General features: G+C 40.7%; 1 long non-coding RNA gene across 1 annotated transcript; it reads right to left on the reverse strand.

The window, feature by feature from the left end:
- Positions 1 to 2,759: 2,759 nt before the first annotated feature.
- LOC106604890 (uncharacterized) lies at positions 2,760 to 6,091 on the reverse strand. Its single transcript, XR_001328752.2, has 2 exons — positions 5,662 to 6,091; positions 2,760 to 4,924 (listed from the first exon to the last, which is right to left on the reverse strand). It is a non-coding gene; the product is annotated as an uncharacterized lncRNA (long non-coding RNA).
- Between the last annotated feature and the right edge of the window lie 514 nt (positions 6,092 to 6,605).

A 6,605-nucleotide genomic window follows, 5' to 3' on the forward strand; every position in this document is an offset into this window, starting at 1 on the left:
CTCCTCTCTCTCTCTCTCTCTCTCTCTCTCTGTGTTTCTCTCCCCTCCCAGAGGACCTGAGCCCTAGGACCATGCTTGAGGACTGCCTGGCCACTACCTGACCTGATGACTCCTGGCTGTCCCCGTTCACCTGGTCATGCTGCTGATCCAGTTTCTGCTGTTTTGCCTGTTACTATGGAACCCTGACCTGTTCACCAGATGTGCTACCTTGTTGTGCTGCTGCTCCTGTTTCAACTGTTCTGCCTATGGCTATGGAACCCTGACCTGTTCACCGGACATGCTACCTTATCCCGGACCTGCTGTTTTCAACCCTCTCTTTACCTCTCCATCTCTCTCTCTCCCTCCCTTTCTCTCTTTCTCTCTACTGCACCTGCAGTCTCAACCACTGAATCCTCAGCTATGAAAAGCCAACTGACATTTACTCCTGAGGTGCTGACCTGTTGCACCTGCTACAACCATTGTGATCATTATTTAACCCTGCTGGTCATCTATGAACGTTTGGACATCTTGAAGAACAATTTGGCCTTAATGGCCATGTACTCTTATAATCTCCACCCGGCACAGCCATAAGAGGACTGGCAACCCTTCAGAGCCTGGTTACTCCCTAGGTTTCTTCCTAGGTTCCAGCCTTTCTAGGGAGTTTTTACTAGCCCCGGTGCTTCTACATCTGCATTGCTTGCTCTTTGGAGTTTTAGGCTGAGCTTCTGTGTAAGAACTTTGTGCCATTTTCTGATGTAAAAAGGGCTTTATGAATAAATTTGATTGATTGATTTTGTATAAGCCTGTCACTGACTGATTTATGTCTAGTGTGTGTGCGTGTGTGCGTGCGTGCGTGTGTGTGTTTTGAGAGATGGAATCCACAATGTCATGATCATATTCAGAGATTCAGGGACAGTGTGCGTACTGTCAGTGTATGCATTTGGTTGTTGGTTTGAGGGGTTGTGTATGATTCATCATGAAGGTGAAGCATGGGCTTGTTTGCTGCTGCTCTCTGCCGTCCCATAATGAGGATATCACTGCGTCACACAATGATGGTGTCATCAGGTCATAGCTGTTGATGGAACAGAGATGGAAGACCTTTTCTGAATTAGCCCACTCTTCTCCAACACCTGCCATCTCCCACCACTGTAACAACCATTACAGGTAAAAGGTTATAATGTGTTATCTTTGATGGACAAGCCTGAGATGCTTTCTCAACAAGACTCTAGGTCTGGGCTATAATCATTAAAGCAAGTATCTGGGTTTCTGTAAAAAATTAAATACTGATGTTCATTTTGTGAAGCACTGTACCTGAACTGTTCCACCCTGCCAGAGAGAATGACAGATACAGAGCAAGGGATTGACAGTGAGCGCTTCATACAGTGACAGCAAAGCAAAGTAGCAGTTCAGAGGGGAAAGTAACAGTAATGAATTTCCACTCAACAATTCTCTATAAAAAATGTGTTATTTATCAAGGTGAAACATTAATTGCACTGTCAATTATCTCTGTGTTTAGTACAAAAAAGACATTTGTTGAAAGTGTGCATTTATCATGTCAATGGAGTCTTTCATATGACAATCCATTTCATCAGCTCATCTCTGGAGACACGTTTGGGTACACACTGAAATCTCCTTAATAGCCTTTTGGGAAAAGGAAATTCATTTGCCTTTTTTTCGTCAGTAGTTTGATGTGCCGTTATCACCACAATTCTCCAAAATTGAACTTGAGGCTTGGTTAGAGGAGACATTTCGGGTTTTTTTCCATTTGGAAAGTCCATTTCTATCTATATCTAGACCATTTCAATACATTCTAATCAAGGAATGTGCATTTCTCAATTAGTTGTTGCATATCTAACGGAGACGGTGTGGAAATAATTTGGCCCCAACCAAGCAAAATTATGAGCATTCACAATATGAGGCCAATGGATTTATCAACAAAGTGACTCTTGTTAAGATCTTTAATGAGCCACGCACCTTGTCAAGGAGGTGAAAGTGACACCCCCGTTCATATTCTTATGTTGTGATGTTGAGCAGCAGTCACAGTTCTATTGGTCATTATAAAGCTATGTCTCCCAGAAGACCTCCTAAAATGTCAGAACGTTGCCGTGTCATATTGATGTAAACATTCCATATGCCAGAGGCAGAGTAGAGCACAGGGAGACTATGACATTTAATGAAAAGTAATACGATTTAAGACTTCAATTTAGTTGCAGAAAACCAAAATAATAAATATCTGTGATGGGCTCATGGTATGATTAATACAACATCTCTTAACTAATCTGAAGCTCTATCTCCCAGGTCCTCAGGCTATACCTCAATACGGTAATGGTTCTATCTATCGCTGCCAATTTTGAAACTGTGGCTTAAAGTGATGAATGTGCCTTAATCTCCCCGATAGCACTGTTAGTCACATGAAAGAGAGAAAGTGAAAGATTTACTAAGCACTGGAAAAAGAATGCATTCCATTGCCATATGCTGCAGAGAAACCACTGTTATCATTCTCTTGGATGTGCGAGGCGGCAGTTATTGATTGATAGACCTGCCTGGTGTTGATGTGTGCGTGTGTGTGTGTGTATTTGTGTGCACGTGCGTATATGTGTATTTATGTGGGTGTGTATGAAAGACAGCGAGCGTTAATACACACACAGAGCCTCTGCTTCACTTTTCAGTACTTGATTTAGTATTCCGATGGAAATTGTGTTTCAACTAGGGGTTAAATTGAAGGGGTAAGGAGTGGAACAGAAAGAAGAGGAAATTAATTTCAGTCACATATTGGGGACAGCTCTACCACTGAAAAGCAATTTATATACCAATTTAACCTCACAAGAGCTGTTTATCTAGTTCAACAACATTGTCGATGTCATCATACTCATCGAATACCTAAAGAATTGCCTGCAATGACATTAAAGGGGCAAAGAGAAGTATAGCAAAACAAACAACTACATTGTAACAACTTTTACAAACAGGCAATCCAAATCTAAATTGAACACTGTGTTTACAATTTATCTTAAAGTTAATGCCATAGCAGAGCTGTTTTTTATTATGGAAACAATTCCAGCTTACAACAGTGTATACTTTGTCTCTTCTTTCAACAAAACAAACCCGTTAGTTGGGAGGAGCTAAATGTAATAGCAGGTTTTTTGTTCTCGTCTTTATCAACACACTGTCAATAGGGAATGGGGAGTTGTTGGACTGGACTGTGGCCTATGTCCCAATGCATCACACAAACACACACACACACACACACACACACACACACACACACACACACACACACACACACACACACACACACAGCGGGACGTTTTAATTTGTGTCTTGCCTATCAAATGACCAGGGAGGGAGAGAGTAATGATCCATACACACAGAGATGTGGCCTGTATTGTACGGTACAGATGTAGGGTCTTAATTTGAGCCAGTTTGCTACAGCAGGAAAATAATCCTGCAGAAACAGGAAATGTGAATTATTATGTGGATTATAATTAATGAATTTTTTTTATTGGTTGATACATTTTTGTTAGGGAAAATCAAGTCTGATATTATAAAGTGTAAATTACAACCTTTAGAAGCCTTTTTAAACTATGCAGGAAAATTGTCAGTAATAGTTGTGATCAAATTAAGATCCTACATCTGTAGAACAAACGTTTCCATTTCACTCATCCAAATGAGCCTGCAGTGTGAGACGTTGTTTGTTATGTGATGAAACTCATTCTGGAAGATGAATGGGTAGCCTATAAGCAATATGGCAGCACAGTGACGTGCTGTAGAGCGAGATTGCAGTTGCCATGGCTTCTCCATCTCACAGAATGAATGTTGATTGGCTTAGCTCAGACAATGAAACATGACTGTAAGCCCAGAACCCAAACCTAGTTCTGAAGATCCACGGTGTTTGTGTTTATTGTTCTGGTCTAACAGAATGCGTGGTATATTTTATATGCTTGGAACCACAGAAGGAAATGATCAAAGTAAATCTGATGCAATGTGTTGGTGCTTCATGTTGGCCATGGTGCTTGTGCTGCGTGTTGTGCATGGTCTCTGAATAAAAAAAAACCCTGATGAAACGCGTTAGTCTTAAAAATAAAGAAGCATTTGAGTTAAATTCCACTGCCAAGAGTTGCTGAGTTTCCTCTTCACTTCAGTTTGCTCAGTTCATACACCGTGTTCAGAGAACAAGGTAGTGGCTGTGTTTCGGTAGTGGCTGTGTTCCTTTCCCTTCGGTCCCTATGCATCATGGATACATTAAATGTACCTGATCTCTTCAATAAGATTCAATTCACATGATAGGGAGAAGAAGGGCGTGAAAGATTTAAACATCAGTGAAACACAGAATGCATTCCAAAGTCATATGGTGCAGCGAGCGGATCGCACATTATTTTACCATTCTCTTACAAGTGTCAAACTGCTGTCAACGGGGTCTAAAATAAAGGATTTCCCATTAAGAGAAAAATAAAAATGATTAACTTTGACTCCTGATAGAAAATTTAAAATATTTGCCTTTTACGCTATTCCCTGATGGACTGTCCCTGCCCTAGTCAAAACAATTGTTGACACAAAGGACAAAACTGTTTGAATTGACATCATTACAACCAGCTTTGCCTCCACTGTGTTTTTTGTAGATCCTGTGTCCCTGCATCCTTCCAAGACAGTCTTCTCCAATCTTGTCCCTTTGTTGTTCCAACCCAGTACTAACACACCTGTTTCATCTAATCAAGGGATTGATGATTCATTGATTTGTTTCATCATTTTGAGTAAGTGCAGGGTTGGAAAAAAGCAGGTGGTAGATCTCAGGCACATCCTGTCCAGGCTTTCCCCTGCAGGAAGCAGTTGAAGAGGTGGCTTGTTGAGTCACCCGCCTTCCCCTTCAGCTTGATCCAATCACTTTGGACGACTCTGCTGCCTAGCAACAACTAACATCTGGCAGAGATTTGGAAGTCTGGCCCGGCCTCTGGGAATAGGGAATAAAGGAACGTGACTAGATTAGACCCTTACACGCACACTCACACACATACACAAAAAACACACACACACACACACACACACACACACACACACACACACAGATAAAAACGCTCACACATGCATACACACACACACACACAAAAACACACAGTAGGGTTGGGGTCAATTTGAGTTGGCCACACCCCACAGGAAGCAGAATTTCAATAGAATTTGAATTGTAGGAAGTATAATTGAATTCAAAGCAAATTAATAAGGATCGGACCCTTCATCTAAATTTCCGCCTAAAATTATATACCCAAATCTAACTTCCTGAAGCTCAGGACCTGAAGCAAGGATATGCATATTCTTGATACCATTTGAAAGGAAACACTTTGAAGTTTCTGGAAATGTGAAATGAATGCAGGAGAATATTACACATTAGATCTGGTAAAAGAAAACAAACAAAAAAACATGCATTTTCATAAAATAAAATGTCATCATCTTTGAAACGCAAATGTAAGTCCATACATTTACCTAGGATGCTGGGTGTAATTTAGATGTGGTCCAAAAGAGGACAGCAGTGTGTGTGCAAAGTTTCAGACTGATACATTCACAAATGAGAGCTCTACATAATATTTTGTATCAAGTGTCCCTCATGAGTTTGCCCAAATGTACCCAACTGGCCGAATCGGTCAAATGATAAATTTCCAAGTACTTCTAGACATCAAGACTGCGATTACTCACCACGGACTGGCAGAATCCTTTTTTTCCTTTAACGAGTCTGACGAGCCTGACGCGAACAATATACTGCTTTCTCGGGAACAGGCCCAGATCCCCGTGATTGCATGAAAGAAGGCGGAGAGAAAGTGTCCAAAGGGCGGGCTGCCTTCAGAGAATTCCTGCTTACAAGGAAACCCTAGTCATAGACTGTTCTCTCTGCTACCGCACGGCGAGCGGACCAAAAGGCTCCTAAACAGCTTCTACCCCCAAGCTATAAGACTGCTGAACAATTCATAAAAATCACCACCGGACCCTTTACTTGTTGTATTCGACACATGTAAAGTTTGATAATAAAGTATGATTTGATTTGATTTTGATTAAGTACCTTACTGTTTTCAATTAAAATGTTGAAAAAGAAACAAAAATAGCTTCTTACCAATTAACAATTTCTCAAGCAAGAATTTTGCTAAGACTGTCTGGGAGTGGTCTGCATGGGGAGGGGAAAAACGAATAGCTGCTATTGGCAGAGAGGTTTGGATGTCACCAGGCAGGCCAAAATTCTATCCCACCAAATCAGGCTGGAATTTCAGGTGGTCTTTTCAAACAACTCTTACACTAAAAGGGCATTATCATAATTTTCCCAATTTCAGACTATTATTCCAACCACATAGCGGAGAAATAAACATAAAACACAGAAAAATCTAGTTTTTGACTGCACTGAGACTTTAAGGGAAATATGATTCCTTATAGACAACCCACAACAAGTTCTTAGAATATTTCCAGACCACTGTTTTATTTAAAGTAGTTTTATGGGAAAGAGTTTAACCTCTATGGGCTAGGTGGGACGCCTACTCAACAGCCAGTGTAATCCCGTGGCGCGTTATTCAAATTCCTCAAAAATGCAAAAACTTCAATTTTTCAAACATATGACTATTTTACACCATTTTAAAGATAAGACTCTCGTTAAT

This window comes from Salmo salar, chromosome ssa05 (genome assembly GCF_905237065.1).
Source record: "Salmo salar chromosome ssa05, Ssal_v3.1, whole genome shotgun sequence".
NCBI classification, from domain to species: Eukaryota; Metazoa; Chordata; class Actinopteri; order Salmoniformes; family Salmonidae; genus Salmo; species Salmo salar.